Source organism: Pinus tabuliformis, chromosome 8, assembly GCF_031772625.1.
Source record: "Pinus tabuliformis cultivar Carrire ecotype Pingquan chromosome 8, CPIR1, whole genome shotgun sequence".
Taxonomy (NCBI): Eukaryota; Viridiplantae; Streptophyta; class Pinopsida; order Pinales; family Pinaceae; genus Pinus; species Pinus tabuliformis.
In genome coordinates, this window is record NC_142294.1 from 336,695,990 (window position 1) to 336,715,945 (window position 19,956).

Genomic DNA, 19,956 nt, shown 5'->3' on the forward strand with positions numbered 1-19,956 from the left:
GGAAATTTTCTGAGAGGTTTTTGTTGTATATTTATGCCATTAGAAAATTTTGGGTGTCTGTTTGGGATCAGGCTTCTACCCTTACTCTTCGACCCTCCTTTAGGTCCTTCATTTTTATGTTCCATTTGCTGGTATCAGATGCAGCCATTCCATACTGCATCATCCATTATCTTGGGGTAATCAAACTCAAGTTTCTCCTTCATAAAATTGGGTAGGCTACTGATGAAGCACTAGACTTTGGCCTTTTCCTCTTGCACATAAGGCACATAGCACAACAAGGAGGTGAAGCGTGTCACATATTCATCCATGGTTAAGGTTACCAATCTTAACTCATGAAATTCTTTTGCTTTTTTGTCATAATAACGTTCAGTTAGATACTTGTTTTTGAAATGTTTTTGGAATTCAGTCCATGGAACCTTCTCTTCGTCAATTTTCCTTACTGTTTTGATTTTTTCCCACCAAAGGGTAGCCTTACCCCTTAACTGATATTCTATCAATTGTGCCTTTAGTTTATCAGTGTACTCATAAATCTAAAAATATTTTCGCATATCAATTAACCAAGCTTCTGCTGCCTCTTCAAATTCCCCTTCAAAGAGTGATGGTTTAATCTTTTTAAATTCTCCTTGTAATTCAGATTCTTTTCCTTTTGTTTTGCATTGGTGAGAGACTTGTTTGAGATCCCTTCTTTGTCTTCCCCTTGTTTTTCAGTTGACTCAATGTTTTCCTCTCCATGCTGAGCTGTTGGGGTCTTATCCCTGTCTTTGGCACTGGGGTTTGGATGTCATTGCTTTTGTCAATTGGATAGAATGTTGAGAATTTTCTCCTGTTCCAAACATAACCGTTCATTGTCTGTTCTTAAATTTGTCATCTCAGCATGCAACTACTAAACCGTTTTGAGTAAAACCACATTAGCTTGATGAGATTCCTCCTAGATGTATCCAATTATCAGGATTAGCATTCACATACATTGTTTTTTGCCAGTTGGGTGGTCCTGGGCTCCTTTGCATTCTGACCTTTTTGTATTGATGCGATCTTTGTGTTCACACATATATTTACTTAGCAAATTTTAAAGAAATCATATCCATATCAAATATATATATTTCCCAAAGAGTCTCAGTGTACGAACCTGAGCTATGATACCATTTGTAACAACTAAAATCCTTAATTCTAGGGAAATTACACACAATAAAAAATAAAATTAAAACCATAACTATGACTAACATCCGACATCTGGTAATGGGTCTCTCGTAAGGTTACAAAACTTATTAATGTTAAATTTAGTTTTAATTCATAACATGAGACAACATTCATAAGTCTTTCACGTGTGATATCACATTACGTGGTTAACAAAGTATAAATGATGGCTAAAATTTATTATGCACATGGCCTCTGGTGAGGTATCCAACCCTAACCAGGCCTTTGATAGATGGCCCTTGTACACTAGAACACATGACACACTGGCAGTCGAGGCTGTTCCATGAATCCGCTAGTTAGTAACAATCCCTTGCAACACCTGTCTTGCTTCATTTCCATTGATCTATGCAAAGTGATCTCATGGTGGAGTGGGTTTAGGGTTTAACCCCCTAGCTAATTTTTCACGCCCAGCAAATGGTGGAGTCATTATTGTCGTCGGCCCTTGGTATCATTTTGCTCTGCAACGCAATTATCTGGTAAGGGTTTCAGGCTAGAAGATGATCCTTCTGTGGTTTCCATGGGTGCTATGGTAAATCCTGCAGAGGCAGGTAACCCCAACAGCCTGAAATTATGTTATTTCACTTATCTGCTTTGTGTGGGTTCGCCTCTCACTTTGGACCTCCACCTGGTGTCAAGTTTGATTGATTGCTTCCATTGTTCAAGGTGGATTGAAGGTCTTCCATTCCTGCGGAAAATACTCTACTCTGACAATCCTTTCCAAAAGGTAAGCCCGCAAATCTTAAAACTCTGAAACTATAGAAGCTTTCTCCCATTTGTTTATAGATTCTTGGTTCCATATTTGGTTAATGATGATTTTTTTTGTCATGCGGGTGGATTGTTCGATGCGGAAACCCTCCAGTTTTAGGTAAGGATACCGCTTTCTCGTCATCATGCATTATACATATTTTGTAGGGTTAATATTATATTGACTCCATGGTTGTGCGGTTGTGTGCAGGTATTTTACAATATCTACCCAGTTAATAATGCCTTCGATTGAGTTCTTCCAGGATTTAGGAGCTTATATCCTCTGTGGTTGTTTCCATGTTGGAAAATCTCATCTCTGGTTCTTGAATGTCTAGTTGCTAAAGGGTTAATTTCTTAGGGAAGGGAAACTAAGTCTCGAGTTGAGGACTTATGACGAGACTTGATTGTTTCTCTGTTAATTAATTAACTATGTAAAAAAAAGTTGAACGCAGTGCACTGCACTTGCAATATTTTGAACAATCAGCACTTGACCGACTGTGAGTTTTCCTGAATATTTCCTCTGTTATGCATTCTTATAGCTACAGTTGTATACAGGAAGGTATTTTGAGATTTTCTATCATGTTGATGAATTCAGACTGTTGAACCCATGCTATTATCAAAACTTTATTTTAAGTTATAGTTTCCAATGAATTATATTTGTGTTAGCACAGTCCATCTCATTAAATGAATGAATGTGTCGATACTCTATTTCTATTTAATGATGGACATTGGTTACCTCTGCTACATTGCTGTGTGTAGTGCCTTAACAAGTTTATCTTAGTTCTTCTTCTCGTCCATTCGGCATTTCCAGAATGGTTCTTTTTAATGTTATTTATAGTGCTTCGTCTAGATTGCTTCTGTAATGATTTTGTGATACATTACTCCGAAATCTCTATAGTACTTTTGTAGAATTTTAAATAGATTAATTCTACAGTAATTTTGTAGCATAAATTATTTCTACTATAGCTTGTAGCATTCCACATAGATTATTTCTACTGCGACTTATCTCTACATTAACCTTGTAGCATTTTACACATATTATTTATATGTGAGTTTGTAGCATAATACGTAGATGAATTATACATTAATCTTATAGTGTTTCTTACAAATCGTTTCCACTCCTTATTATAAGAAATTATTGTTAATGCTTAAGGGCATATGAATGTTTATCTGCTATATGAAGTTATTTCTCCATACCTTACTAGTATTACTTGTTATCTTTCATGCATTACCATAACATATTGTCTACTATTTTTATTGCTAAACTGGTAATTTCTATTCTCTGTTTTAATGCATTTTCAAGGAATTTCTTTCCCTAGTCTGTTCTATCACTTAAGTAATTCTTTCAACATCAATTCACAATCAAAAGTTCTATTTTATCATTTAAATAATTTTCCACAATCCAACATTAATTCGTAATGGAATTTCTATGATACTTATCCATTCAAAATTAGCAAACATGTAATATTCAATCCTTTCTGGAAAGTCTCTCCTCCCATCTGCGAGCTTGGAAATTACGTCCAAATCCTCCCTAGCCACAGTCAAGTACCTTGGGCCTCCGAACTTTTGTCCCGCTTCAAGTCCTATAATTTTTACCAATTTTTCTTGAGAATTCTCCACTCGTTTATTCCACCCAGCTCTAGGATATCTCTTGAATTCTTTTCCCCCTTCTAAATCTCCCTTCAGAGCAGATGGGTAACTGTCTTTTGTAGCTGTTTCTTTTAATTAATGCAAACAGTTTCCATTTTTTGTTAAAGTATCTAAAGTCCTAATTACAAGTAATTTAGGTAACGAAATATATGTTTATTGGCCTTCCAGCCTCAGTAATTTATTATTCAACATCATAAGGTAAGAAAACTAAAGTAATAAATTGTAAAGATCAAACTTAGTAACCACAGTAATTTGTATGCATTTTGGGGTCTTACAATATGACCAAAAAACGATAACCCATAATTAGACACTTGTTCATGTAGAATTTTTTTAATTAATCAATATAATTAAAAGAGAAAAATGAGCATAAATTCATTGGAGATAAATAACAACATTTAATTTGTATATATGATTATTTAAATATTTTGTATGAAAGTAAAAACCATGTTATTCATTTAATAAATATTGATAATTAATTTTAATGTTTAGAAACTCAACTTCAAAATAAACACACATATTTAAATAATAAAATAATATATTTTCCTTATCTTTCTTAAAATATAAATTTATTTAAAAAAAAAATTATATAAATTTATTTATATAATTCTAAACTATTTTTTTCAACTACCTTTTTTATGTGAGAATTTCTCTTATTTTAATTTTTTTTTAAGTATTTCTTGCAAACTATGTTGGCTGTGTAATTAAATAGTGCAAGCTATGTTAGTTGTGTGATTAAATTTATCTGGTTGGATATTAATATTATATTTTTGAGATAAATATTTAAAATTGTATATTAATTTGAATATTATTAATACCTTAATTATATAATAATATTTTATGGCAAATGGTTTTTATTTTTCAAAGATGAAATTTAACATATATGTCATTTTATTTTTATTTCCTTCCAATGCTCTTGATAATTTCGATAGCATATTAAATAGTTAGATTTATGTCATATAAATACCAAATTATTTATACATAATGAAAGAGTTGGTGAACAAAATTAAGAAAGAGAAAGAATAGTTCTATAGCATAACTCCAAAATATATTTTTAGTTTTAGGTATGAACTAATTGAGAAATGGAAAGTGGCTAAGGTTTTCACTTGAGATTGAAAAGTAGGGATTGACATGTAAAATGGTAAGGTTATATTCTTATTACACCATGGAAAATGGTAAGGAATTAGCTTAATTTCTTGTTACACTTCTATTTTAGGATAAAGGGGATGGTAGAGAGTCCAATCGAGATGAAATTCTTTAAAAAGTAAAGTTAAATATTGGAAATATTTAACATTTAAAATTCAAAGGATTAGATTAATTATATGGAAAATTTTATTTTTATAAAATAAAATTTCAAGGGTTAATAATTTTTGGTAGTTTAATTTTGCATACTTTAAAAAAAAATCATCAATTTGTATTTCTTTTGTAAAAATGATTCACTAACTAATTTATAGTATACAAATATTTTACTCAAAAAATTTCTTAATTTTTATAGATACTATATAAAATTATTATAATTTGAATGTGTATAATAATATCACAAACATTTTGGACCAGTAAAATTTGCCAACATTTACTAACTTTAAGATAATTTTTTATCCTTAAAATTTTACTTGATTGCCACTCAACTCTTAGATGATAAATAAAGCATTTTGAGTGGCATAATCTTTGTTCAGAACTAGGATCTTCCTCAAAATAAGAATTATATGATCGTGTGAAGGAAGATTGGCGGGAGCGAGAAAATATAAAAAAATTGAATGTTAGGGAAAAATAGAAAAGAGGCGAAGTACATCAAAAAGAAAAAGAAGTGGTGGGGAGAGTATGGGAAATGACATAAGTGTGGAGGATATTTTCCCTTTAATTTAATTTTTTTTATAAAAATAGTTCATTGGCATGTTAGTATCATAAGGTCCTAAAAAAATAGTTCATTGGCATGTTAGTATCATAAGGTCCTCTATATTTATGGATGAACATGATCTCATTAGGGTTTGAAAGTTGTACCCCAATGTTTCATCTCCCAAATCATAGTTGATTTTCACTTCAATATTGATTTGAGGTTGATATGGAAAATATCTTAGTAAAATAATATTATAGGGTTATCTATATGAAGGTTTCCTAGAAAATATGGCTGAATTTTATAGGTCTTTCCATAGAAATTTATAACAAATAGGCTCTATAGATAATGGTGGAAGGTTTAGAAAAGCCAAATAAATTACGGGTGAATATTTACTCCAAATTTGATATGAAATTTATTAAAATTTAGATACAAATTGATCTTGACGATGGTATTCCATGAGAATTAGTAGAAAATTAGGGTAAATGGAATTTATTCAATCATTAAAATTCTAAATTTCTTTTTACACACCTAAATTTTCATGTCATAGGGCATTTATTAGAATTATGGGTCTAATGGAAAGTTGAGACATTTCCAATAGACACTTTGAATGTGGAATATATTATTGTTATATAATGTGAGGTTAAAGAAAATATACAATACATCCTAGCTCGTGTAGGAAGAAGATAAATGGATAAACTAAAGGGAGATGTTGTAGCTAAAAAATCACTTAGGGATGATTTTGGATAGGCTCTTATATCACATATAGAAATATGATGTAATTATCTTGCTATTCAAAAGAGGTGCAATAAAATTGTATGGTATGTTTTCTTACTCCATTCTTGGCTAAGTTAAATTTGAACTTGGATAAATTTAGTGATAAATATTCAGAGTCTCCTAAACCCAAATTCATCTAAGAACTCTTTTATTTATGTCCTATTATTGCAAAAAAATCCAAAATACCATTTTTTTTTTAGGAGATATAACATATGGAATATCTTACATTAATATATTCTAAACGATTGATGGCCTTTAGTTCTTATAGCAACTTTCTAGTTCATTTGAAGAGGTGAAGAATATATAAATTAAAGAAGAAGGCATCAAATTGTCTCAATATAAGTTAAGGATTAAGAAGAAAAAACCTACAAAATGAAAAGTAGGATAGTGGGAGGTTTGGTCTTACACCCTACACAATTTTCCATGACTAGAAAATAAGGATCCTTTTGTTCTATATATGAAATGGAAGGTTGATGTGTACAATAATAGAGTGATCCTTTTGTTCTAGAGATGGAATTGAAGGTTTATGTGTACAATAATAGAGTGATACTTTTGTTCTATAGATTAAAATGAAGGTTCATGTGTAAAATAATAGAATAGAATAACTTGATTGAGATCATTGATTCATATTTTATAAATGTATATGTTAAGATAGAGTTACAGTTAAATGAATAGGTGAAATCTGTTGGGTTGTGTTATATTATTCCATGACTAGCCCATGTAGTTAACCAGGGTGTTAGAATGGGGGCAGAGCCCCCCCTTCGTTGCGCTGATTGCATAGCGGGGGGAGTCATAGGGGGTTTGAGGGGTGCAGGTAACCCCACTCTAAAAATTTTCTTTTGGACCCTATATTAGGTTGGGCAGACCTACCTATGGTTTTGTGCATGTTTTTTGCACATGGTTTTGGATGAGTTAGTTTTCAGTCCATGGTTTTGGACATGATTGTTTTTTGTCCATGGTATTGGATGCTTCGACATATGTATTGTAACATTGAAAGGAAAATGATGAAAAATAAAGCTAGTAGTCTTGGTTTTGGGATCCAGGAGAAAATATTTGTGTATATGTGTTTTATGTGTTATGCTCTCACATTGTTTATTTTCTATGTTTTAAGAATTTGTCTATGCTGCATGGGTTCCCGAATCCGGGGTGGGGTTCTCGAACCCGTCCCGGGTTCTCGTCCCCAAGTACTGGATTCGAGTTCGGGTGCTTTTGAGAACAACCCATAAGAACCGGGTTCTTCTATGAAGAACCGGGTTCTTCATTAAAAAAAATTGGGTTCTTTTGTCTTGACGGGTACGGAGAACCCTGATGATGGGTACTTGGAACCCCAAAATCAGGTTCTTTTGGGTTCTTTGGGGTTCATTTTAGTTTTTATATTTTATTTTTTAATTAATTTAATGGGCTTCCCCTAATATTCTAGGTAGCTAGTTCTTCATCTTGTGAGAGGAATTGGAGTACTTATGCCTTTATCCATTTAGTAAAGAGAAATATGTTGGGCTCAAAGAAGGCAAAGAACTTAGTGTACGTTCATAGCACACTTCGTCTCATATCTCGAAAAGACCCTGGATACGAGGGTCCTTTCAAGAGATGGGACCAATACACAAACGATGCTATGTGTGTGGATGAGGAGATACAAACATATGGACTTACTGAGCTACTTCAAATTGATATGGATGAGCAAGAGCCTCAAGATGAGAGTGATCCATACCTGGAGAGCATGCTAACTGAAGATCTGAGTGATGTTGATGACATCGCTTGAGGAAGTCATTGTTCACTCTTAGATACTTTTATTTTAGTATTTTAAAATTTCCCAGTTCTTGTTTGGAGATGCCTTAAGACAAATTTTGAATGTAGTATGATGATGGACATATATCATGATTCTTATTAATATGTAAACTTCAATTTTCACTCGATATTTAACTAGAAATTTTGAAATTTCATTGTGAATGTTGAATGTTCAATGATGTGCATGTTTAAATATTTAAAGTTTAAATCATAAATATTTTAGTTTTCTTGTTTAAATTTGAAAAATATACAAATTCATATATATTATAATTTATAAAATATAATATTTATATTATATATATAAATTATAATATACCCCCGACGAACCCACGCACCCTGTTTCAAAAAATGACGTACCCGTCCCCGTCCCCACACCTGTACCCGTCCTCGAACCCACGTTTCCTGGCAACATAGGAATTTGTATGTAGGTAGTTTATGTACGGGGTTAAAACCTACATTTGGTATCATAGTTGTTTTGGTTTCAAGGGGATTCCTTTGTTGCTGAAGGGTTTCGCTCAGGCCTGTGGTAGACCCTATTCAGTGAGAGATCTGCGAGATTGATTCTGGTGGTGAAAGAAAATGGCGATCAGTGGAAAGATAGAGATCGAGAAATTTAATTGTCAGAGTTTTGAGTTGTGGAAACTCAAGATGGAGATTTGTTGGTGGATAAATATCAGTGGATTGCGGTAGATCTGGGTATTAAACCAAGGGGAGTGTCCAATGAAGAAGGGAAGAAGTTATATCGGAAGGCAAAGAGCGCAATACGATTGTGTGTCTTAGATTTAGTATTGTTGAATGTATCAGGGGAAGCTACGACTAAGGCTTTGTGGGACAGGTTAGGGACTTTGTACCAATCCAAGTATCTGGTGAATAAACTGTTCTTACGGAAAAAGTTGTATAACCTGAGGATGAAAGATGGAGACTCGATGACTAGGCATCTGAACACATTTAATACTGTGGTAAATCAGTTATTATTTGTTGAAATTAAAATTTCAGATGAAGATAAGTGCATCAGTTTGTTGTGTTCTCTACCAGATTTGTGGGATAGTCTGGTTATTGCAATAGGTAGCAATACAACTGCATTGCAGTTTGATGAAATAGTCTCATCCTTGCTAACAGAGAAGATGAGGCAGAAGAATATAGAGAGCCAGAATTGTGATGCCTTGTCTGTACGACGACGGTCCCAGAACAAAAGCAAAAATAAGTCATCGAGTGGGAGATCTAAATCTCCAAGAAAACATGTAAAGGTGGTGTGCTGGAAATGCAAAAAGGAATGGCACTACAAAAGGGATTGTAAATCTAAAGATCCTAATAAAGGATAGGGATCTGATGATGCTCCTTTTGCAGAGGCGAAAACCACCTCAGATGAAGGTGGGGATATGTACATGGCTTCTTCAAGTACACATGTAGATCATGAGGCACGGTTGATTGACTCAGGTGCATCCTTTCACTTCAATCCCCATAGAGAGTGGTTCTGCGAGTATGAAAAATACGATGGTGTTGATGTCTTCTTAGGGGATGATAGGAAGGCTAGAATTGTTGGTCGCAAAAAAGTAAAGTTGAAGTTACAAGGTGGAAGGGTTAGAACACTTCCAGGTGTTCCACAGATTCCTGCATTGGCCAGAAATTTGATTTTTGTAATCAAGCTAGATGATGCAGGTGTAAAAACATTGTTTGAGAAGGATACCTGCAAGATGGTTTAGGGAGAGATGGTATTGATGCAGGGAGATCGAATTGGAACTCTGTATAAGCTGCAAGGTAGAATTATTGTTGATGGGTGCAACAATTCTTTGGTTCTTGAAAGTGGAGCAGAAAATATTGGAGAGAAGGAAGGGCTTTTGAATACTTTATGGTAAAGGTATGGTAGAAAGTATGAGTAATAGCTCTTTGAATTTTGATTTCTATGAAAATTGTGTATATGGGAAGAAGAATCAGGTGAGTTTCTCCTTTGGTGGTAAGAGGGCGAAACAGATATTAGAGCTTGTGCACACTGATGTGTTTGGACCTGTGAAGGTTCCATCACTGGGTATATCTGTATACTGTGTATCATTTATAGATGACTTCTCAAGGAATACATGGATATATTTCTTTAAGATTAAATCTGAAGTCTTTGATACATTTAAATAATTTAAGGCTCTGGTGGAAAACCAGACAGAGAAGAGGATAAAAGTGCTAAGGACAAATAACGGTGGAGAGTTTTGCAGTAAGGAATTTGAAGAATTCTGTAAGAAGTGTGGTATAGCATGGTAGAAGACTTCTCCATATACACATCAACAAAATGGAGTTGCAGAAAGAGTGAACAAGACATTGATGGAAAGGGTAAGAACTATGCTCAGTGGTGCCGAGTTACGACATAAATTCTCGGTAGAGGCGGTGGAGGCAGCACGTTACCTGGTCAATAGATCACCTTCATCAGTGTTGGAGGATATGACTCGACAAGAGGTATGGGCTGGTAAGAAACCCTATATTTCACATCTTAGGGTATTTGGATGTGATGCATATGTACATGTTCCAAAGGAGAAATGAACCAAGTTGGATAGTAAATCTAAAAAGTGCATCTTTATCGGGTATAAGGATGGTTTAAACGGTTATAAGCTTTGAAACCTAGTAACAAGGAAGATTGTGTACAGCTGAGATGTGGTGTTCAAAGAGGTAAAAGATGTTATTAAACATGAAGTCCAACCAAAGGAACCTGAGAAGAAAGAGTTTGAGCTAAAGAAGGAAGAATTAGACCCTACAATAGAGGAGGAATCAGAAGATGAAGAGCCACAAATTCCAGGTGTGAAAAGATTAGTTCGAGAAAGAAGGTAGCCAAAAAGGTATAGTCCATCTGCTTTCAATTCAAATTTTCCTTTATCTATTACTGATGGTGATCCCAGAACTGTGAAGGAAGCAATAGATTCAGAGGATGGAAAACTATGGAAAGAGGCCATGGTTGATGAAATGGAATCTTTGCACGAAAATGAGGCTTGGGATATGGTGGAATTGTCGGTTGGAAGGAAACCCATTGGCAGCAAATGGGTATTCAAGAAGAAGACAAATGCAGAAGGAAAGGTGGAGAAATACAAAGCTCGGTTGGTAGCAAAAGGTTATTCCCAGGTGCGGGGAATTGATTTTAGTGATATTTTTTGTCCTGTTTCCAAGGTAACTTCTATTAGATTACATTTATCTGTTGATGTTGCTTTTGATTTTGAGGTAGAATAGATGGATGTGAAGACAACATTTCTTCATGGGGATCTGGAAGAGGAGATCTACATGAAGCAACCTAAAATCTTTGTGGTGAAGGGCAAGAAAGAATTGGTATGGAAGTTAAAGAAGTCTCTGTATGGGTTAAAACAGTCACCAAGGATGTGGTATTAGAAATTTGATACACTTATACAGAGACATGGCTTCACTAGAAGAAAAGAAGATCATTGTGTGTACTTTAAATTAATTGGTGACTGTGTTATTTATTTGGTCTTGTAAATGGATGATATGTTGTTGGTTGGAAATGACAAAGAAAGTATCTAGGATTTGAAGACCCATTTGTCCTCCAAATTTGACATGAAAGATCTTGGTGTTGTAAACTATATTTTGGGCATGGAAATTAAAAGAGACCGGACAAAGAGGAATCTCTCATTAAACCAAAGGAAGTATGTCGAGACAATATTGCAGAGGTTTAATATGTAGGATAGTAAACCAGTGAAGGTTCCTATTCTTGTAGGTGTAAATTTATTTGTTGAATAGTGTCCCAAAACACAAGAAGAGGAAGAGGACATGTCCCGTGTTCCATATGCAAGTGCAGTCGGTAACCTGATATATACGATGGTTTGTACTAGACCAGACATTGCACATGCAGTGGGAGTATTGAGAAGGTTTATGTCTAAACCAGGGAATGAGCACTGGACAATAGTGAAGCAGGTTTTCAGGTATTTGCGTGGCACTAGTGATTATGGTTTGTTCTACCATGGAAGACCAGGATTAGACATAGTGTTGGATAGTCATGGCTTTGTTGATGCAAACTGGCCTTGAGATCTAGATCAAAGAAGATCTACAAGTGGGTATGTGTTTAACCTATTTGGAGGTGCAGTCAATTGGATGAGTAAGAAATAATTTGTAGTGGCACTATCAACTACAGAGGTAGAATACATAGAAGCCACCCATGCAAGCAAGGAAGCAGTTTGGTTGCATAGATTGTGTTCAAGTATGGGGTTAGTACAGGGAGCTATAAGGATAGATTGTCACAACCAAAGTGCAATATTACTGGCAAAGAACCCTGCATATCATTGAAAGACAAAGCACATTGATGTTCAGTATCACTTTGTGAGGGATATGATAGAAGACAAAAAGGTGTTGCTGGTAAAGGTGGACACTTTGAAGAATAATACAGATGCATTGACAAAATCTCTGAGCTCTGAGAAGTTCTCTTGGTGTAGAGAAACAATGGGCATTGCAGGTCTGGATACTAAGCTCTCTTGTGGCCCCCTGTGGAAATAAAAGAACAAGTGGGAGAATGTTAGGTTATGTTATATTCTTTTCACGACTAGCCCACGTAGTTAACCGGGGGTTAAAATGGTGGTAGAGCCCCCCGTTCATTGCGCTGATTGCATAGAAGGGGGAGTCACAGGGGGTTTGAGGGGTGCAGGTAACCCCACTTTATGGGGTCTGGGGCAGCTCCCTGGAATTTTTTTGTTTGGGACCCTATATTAGGTTGGGCAGACCTACCTTTGGTTTTGTGCATGTTTTTTGCACATGGTTTTGGATGCGATGGTTTTTAGTCCATGGTTTTGGACACGATATTTTTCAGTCCATGGTATTGGATGCTTCGGCATATGTATTGTAACATTGAAAGGAAAATAATGAAAAATCAAGTTGGTAGTCCCGGTTTTGGGATCCAGCGGAAAATATCTGTGTATATGTGTTTTATTTGTTATGCTCTCGCATTGTTTATTTTCGATGTTTTAGAATTCGTATGTAATCTGTAGAAATTATTATTTATATAATAATATACTTTATGCCATAATTTATGCCGTAATTGAATTGTAAGTTAATTTTAGAGCTTAGATTTTAAATTTAATTTCAAAGATAAATTTTTAATTGTACATTGATCATCGTCCCATGCAGTAACTCAACTTCTTCAAACGGCACGGGGAAGAATCTTTAATTCTACCTAAACCTGCACAGAGAAATAATGACATTAAAGGGCCAAAGAAGACACTCAAAATCGAGAGAGTGACCGTTAATGATTTTGGGTGACAGTAAAGTTATGATAACCAGAGACCCTCATCTTCTCGACACAAACCCAAATCATGATGGCCAAAGACCTAAACATTGCAAAGACGAAATAATGTTGAAAATATCTGTAAAGAGGAAATAAAGTCGAAAATATTTATAATAATGAAATTTTATATACATAAGATTCAAATCCTCCATTTTTATAGCGATAAATATCCGGTGATAACTATGCTTAGTGAATCATTAAGAAAATACAAAATCAGTTTTTGGTATGCGTAACAGGGAAAATTAGAAGCCATGCGCTTGCGGAATCCTCAATAGCTACAGGCCATCCAATGACCTTAAAAAACGGTAAACACAAATTGAAATCCTTGTACTTTGGCACATACCTAAAACCCTACCAGAGACATAACTTTGACACAAATCGAATCAGAGTTATATTATCAAAATTTCATAAACATTTTATGAAATGGACGCTATTGATTATGAAATAAGCACATGTCAAAATTTCATAAACCATTTACAAAGTTGATGTGATTGATTATGAACCAGAGACAGATTCATGTAAACAAGAATATACAAACTTTTTGTGACTCCCAAGATCTCTACAAAATGGAAAGTCTCCTCCTGGAGGTCGCCTTTACGATTCTTTCACAAACCGGTATGTTTGCACATGTTTATGTTTGTATGTTCTCATCGATACATTACCTACAGTACAATTCGAATTCCTAAGCTTTTACAAATGAAATATTTCAGACATAATTGAATATCAAGGATAATTAGACTTGCATTCAAACTTCACAACAAATGTTCTGTAGTTCAGCAATTTTCCCTAGTCCCGAACACCAAAAAAAACAGCTGAAAGCCCTAAAAACATATTTTTGTGCTTTCAATTACGACAATCTCTCTTTAAATTTTAGAAAATTTATAGACTAAAACATGTTGGAGATTGCATACAATGATTTCGGGTATGACAAGAGGCTGTCGAATTGGCTTGAGGAGTAATATCGCTTAGGTCTAGTTCATCCTCAAAACATAAAACTTTATATAAGTGACCAATTCTGATGAAGAGGAAATCAGAAAGACTGGCAGAATTAGGGGCACAAACCTTGAGCTGGATATTGATAAACATATTTGATTCAACAAAAGTGTAGTTGTTCTGCCAAACCATGGACCAGGCATAAGGATTCTGCTATGTGCAAACCACTTTTATAACTACTAGAACGTTAATACCTTATTCAAGTCTGGTTCCAACTGTTTCCGATGGCGTACAGTGCGAAAGAAATATAATGACCACTTCCGTGGTGGTGACAAATTCTTCTGCGGTCTCAATATTACCGATGGGAAATTGAAACCGTTGATTCAAACGGACAGACATTGGAAGACCACCAATGGAATGGACAGGCACGAAATGCACAGATCAGATGCGTCGTTTAGATCTTTTAGCTCTTTTTTAAATTTTGCCAGAGCAAAAAACTGTTAAAGTTAGAGTTTTAAATGAACAGCAACCCATGCTTTTTATATACAACCAATGATAATAGCTTCAGGTGGCTTGTCCAATTGATCTTCAACAATTTGTTATTCTTTACACCCTTTTTGAAGATCAGCTTGTGTGTCTTGAATCTCATGATCTTGCACAACACACTGTGTCTCTTGATTCTCGTGGTCATAAACAAAACCACATTGTTTTTCTGAGATTTCATCTCACTAGAACATACTACTCATGCTAATGCCTCCAAATGCCCACATGAAAAAAACATCATCATCAGAATAAAAAAATATCTGAAGAAATAGACATGTTAAAGTCCAACTTATCTCGCTTTAGGTTGCCTTGAGATTTCTTGTTAACTCCACACGATCCTCTAATGAGCTCCAACAACTCCATTACCACGCACGCAAGAAACGTCTCCCTTTGGCAGCTCTTCAACTATAGAACCTTGTAGACTGTGGCTTATGTGCCACACAGGTTTCAGTGCCCTTGGCTCTGGCGACAAGCATCAAAACAACCTCTCACAAGCTCGAAACGCTATCAATATCCTCCCACAAGCTCGAAACGCTATCAATATCTAATTCTGATGTATGTAATTAGCAATTTCTGATAACACATATTTCTGAAGATGAGTTCAAATTAGCAAGAACTTTCGCATTTTCGTTGTGGCATATAATAACTTAGAAGAAAATTTACCCAATCGGTTTTGGAATCTCCTCAATCTGCAACTTGAATTTCTAAAACAATAAGATTTCCAAGACAAATCTGGTAAATGACGCTCTGAAACATGAAGCTCTTCGAACACGCCTGAACAACACGCTACCTCCACGCAACTTTCTTGCTCCACCGACATCACTGGGAATCTGCTTTACTGGAGATGTTACTACTGCAACGGCATGAGAATGAGCCAAACCCATGAAGAATTGTTGGGAATTGGATAATCCAACGTTCCCCATTAATGGCAGTGTAGAAAGATAATTCAACGCTCCCCGTGTGTTTCGTGGCATGTGCTTAACACTAGCGATGTGTCTGTGTACTGACACTTGCGGGTTTTGGTGTAACGACAATCATGACTCCAACAAGTGGTATTGAAGCGAAAGGTCTCCAGTTCAAAACACACCAAGCTCATATTAAGGGCGAGATTGTTGGGAATTGGATAATCCAACACTCCCCGTTAATGGCAGTGTATAAGGATAATTCAACGCTCCCTGTGTGTTTCGTGGCATGAGCTTAACACTAACGATGTGTCTATTTAATAACACTTGTGGGTTTTGGTGTAATGGCAATCTTGACTCCAACGATAATTAGATGGCTTCCACATTGAATTCATGCTAAAATTCCAAAAGCGCTTCTTTCTTGAGATGTAAATGTTTAGTGCCTCATTGTTTTACCATGGAGAAAGAATGTGCCAACTCCTTCTGCAAAAAATTAAACTCCACGACCTCCACACCTCAATCACGATCTCCTTCCTTCTTGGAAGACCACAGCAACCTCAGCCTTAGGATCATATCCACGACAATATGGTAGCGAAACCATGCTTACGTAGCAAATCTTTGCCACCTTTGCTACTACAGCAGGACTCCTATTCCACTGTGCAAGTCTCCTCCACGAATCAACAACTTATTCCCTAGATCAAAATCCACCACACTACCTCTGCTCGATGCACACCTCTAGGCATCTGTGTCCTCTACTGGTTGAAAAAATTATGACACTCACTCAGGAAGGATCCATTGTTCAGACAAACCAATCATGGATGCCAAACTTTGCACACCATCGCCTGTTTCAACATCAATTACACCCAAATCCATTGTATTGCCGAGGCACCCGAACATTCGAAATTTAGAAATTATTGCGATTTCCAAATTTAGAATTCATGTCGAGTCAACGTTGAGGGAAACATCACAATGGCTATATATTTACTGGAATCTGAAGACGTTGAAATCACAACACTTGTGGTTGAAGAATTTGAATTTCCTGAGGTTTTTCCTTTTCCTTCTGTCAGTACCCGGGCTGATCTGTTCACAATGCCCCACCCGATTGATGAATACCATGTTAAGATTCCAGCAGACGCAAACATTTCATCTCAAGGCATCCAACACGACCTTCAGAGGGCAGTGAGGAGGAAGACTACAACAATTTCACACAGCAAGCTGTCACAGGGTCGATGAGATTTTATGCCAAGCCCTCGCACTGATTTGCAAAATAAAAACCACGTAAATATTTCGAGTGAATCGGCACGATTTTCTCGCTGACACACGCGAATCAGAACTATTTCGTGCCCAAACCATGCGATACTTTTGACTCAGGTGTGCAAGGCAGATTCTTCACTCAGCATATAGGTTCCTCCGTCCTGTAGCTCTGATACCATGATAAAATCTGAATATATTAACTATAAACTAAATGGCTCTCCAGGTGAGATACCTGGAGAGTGTACAAACACTCATACAAGCCCACTTACATTGAGTCAGATGAGCCTCAAATATATAGGCTTTCACACTAACAAGATGGTTTCAACCACTCCCTAGATATTAGGATTTGAGGTCTAAGATTAGAGTCTCAAACCTATCATCATCATAACAATAATCTAAGTTTAGCTTTCTCCATTACTTCCAACAACCAATAAATATTTCAGTGGTATGAAAGCACAATCGTCCATCACAATCCTCTATCTAATTTCTTTTATACAAAATGTACATGCTCTGTTTCGAAATAGATACAGCTATTGGCATAACGAGATAATATAGTTTTTTCATAAAAAAAATATACATGCTCAATTTCGAAATAGATACGGCTATTGGCCTAATGAGATAAGATCATATAGTTTTTGCTCCATTTATCTCAAAGAACTCTTTTTTTTTTGTAAGTTTGGTAAGATTTTTTTTTCTATTCATTTTCCTCGGAGAAATATCTTCTTTTTTTTTTTAAGTTTGGTAAGATTTTTTTTTTTCTATTCATTTTCATCAAAGCAGATTATAACTATAAAAAAACGTAGCTTCAACCTGTCCATCGGAAAACAAGGTTTATTGTCCACCGAACCCCATTATATGTCATCTAAAAATGCAATAAGTTAAATATGTCTAACAAAGCCTTATAGGACTAAAGATTGAATATCTGGAAACCATCTACTACCTAAGTAGCTAGAGTATAGATTACTAGTCAGCATATACTTCCAAGAAAATTAAACTAAAATAGGTATTTCCATATTAGAGCAAATTACTACTCATCTGAGTGCTCCATACGAGTTGGGTCCTTTGCATTGGAACCTACTAATTCGAACTGAGGAAGACACAGAATGTGTTGCTTGATGCGGCCAAGATGAACATTCCTATGCTAAATTTGGAAATGGATAAGCTAGAATTCTCTCTGGATTTCTTGAAAACCTAGATTTGATTTGGCAGAGCCTGAAGGATAGGTCATGATAGCTTTGGCCACAATAAATTTCATCAACCAATAGAGATGGACAATTTGCTTGTATTGAGTAGTGTGTCCTCGAATATGTCCTGAGTTAGGAACCAAGTCATGCCAGTATTCAATCTGTACTTCAACTTCTGCCTGCTGATTTAAATAAACTTCCCATGTTGATATCAATTGTTTAACTTGGGTCGGAGTTCTTGTATGATAACCTTGACCTGCCTCTCTCATGATTTGAGCATCAATTTTATGACCACTTCTCCTCGGCTACATGGCCGAGAATGAACCCCTGCCTCTTCATTTCCCCGACTGTCAATTGTGTCCTTGGTCCCCACTTCCAGAGGATATAGCTTCAAGGGATTGGTGAGCCATTTGAATTATAAACCAAACAACAGTGCTGCAAGCCGTCAACCAAACAAAACAAGCCACAATCGAGAACCAAACTATCTGCTCACAATCAAGGTGTTTACAGAAGTTCTGAGGACTTGACACAATAACAAAACATGAAAGCAAGAGGCAAAGTTTGTTAGGTTCAAGCCTTTGATAAAAACTAAGGGTCGAATGGAGCAGCCACCATCGACGCTCATGACGGTGTTTCAACACCCCGTGCCCAATTGAGATGATATATAGAGATAAACCAAGGTTAGTTTGTTGCCTCAGGGAAAATGCTCCACAGACCGGCGCCCCGAGCCCAATTACAGTGAAGTCCACACCATAGTGGCCATAGCTTAGATGAAGGGAATTTAGACTCTTTCCAATGCCTAGGACTAACAATTCAAATATATAACTAGCACTGACTAACATAAAAGTATCCACAGAAGATTCCAAACCAAAGGCTAACCATACATTCCCATTCGAGAGAAGAATGCCAAAGAAGACAGATACCAACATAGAAAAAGAAAACATTACATAAGGAAAAAAAAAAAAAATTCTAATTTCCTAGAGATCGATTCCCAATTCTCACGAGAAACATATTGTAGAGAGTGCCATAAAGGTTTCGAGAGACATTAGAAGAGTATAGAGGCTAAGGTCGAAGAGGGGAGATAAAGAGAAAAACATACCCAGCGAGACAAGCCATGAACCAAAGAAGACCTGCTGCGTCTGAGAAATAGACCCCCTAGCCTTCCTTGGAAACAAGGAAGCACTTACCCAAAGCGTTCTCTTACCACCGAGAACCAAACCCCAACAAAAGACAAATAGATACTTGGAATGATGAGCCCTTCCCACTTAGAGATTAAGAATCCTGCTACTCGTCACATCACCATTTACGCATCCCATGTGCTTTACCACCCCCACTGTCACGCCCCCAAGCCTACGGTAGTCTTTCAACTGTGCTAGCGAGGTGCGCACCACCGAACACTTTCTTTTCACCAATACTCGTGCACATGGACTACGCCTAATTCACTTGTCCTTACTTAGTTTGTGTTTCGCAACCAAGTAAAATGCATTTATCCTTTATACTTAATGAAGCCCATACTCATTCATTATCCATATGCAATTAACCAAGAACATCAACAATTGCAAACAAGTATAAAGGGAGGGGCAACTCCTAAACAGTCTGCCCAACAATAATATATTATAACAGTTCTTCAATAATACATCATCAAGTATGCTTGGCAAATCTCCAAGTCTATACTTAGAATAATTTACAATCAAGGCATAGACAGCCTTTACAATACATGTGCCAACCTCATACGGTAGGAGGGTGCTCACCCGAGACACCAAGAACTCCACCTCTAAGTTCTGCACACAACCACCTCAAAACTGCACTCTATCAACCTATGACTGCTTCCGGTAAATCTACACACTTCCTCCTTGAGCGCATGAGTTATGCGCACTTAACTGCGCCCTTTTACCCCTG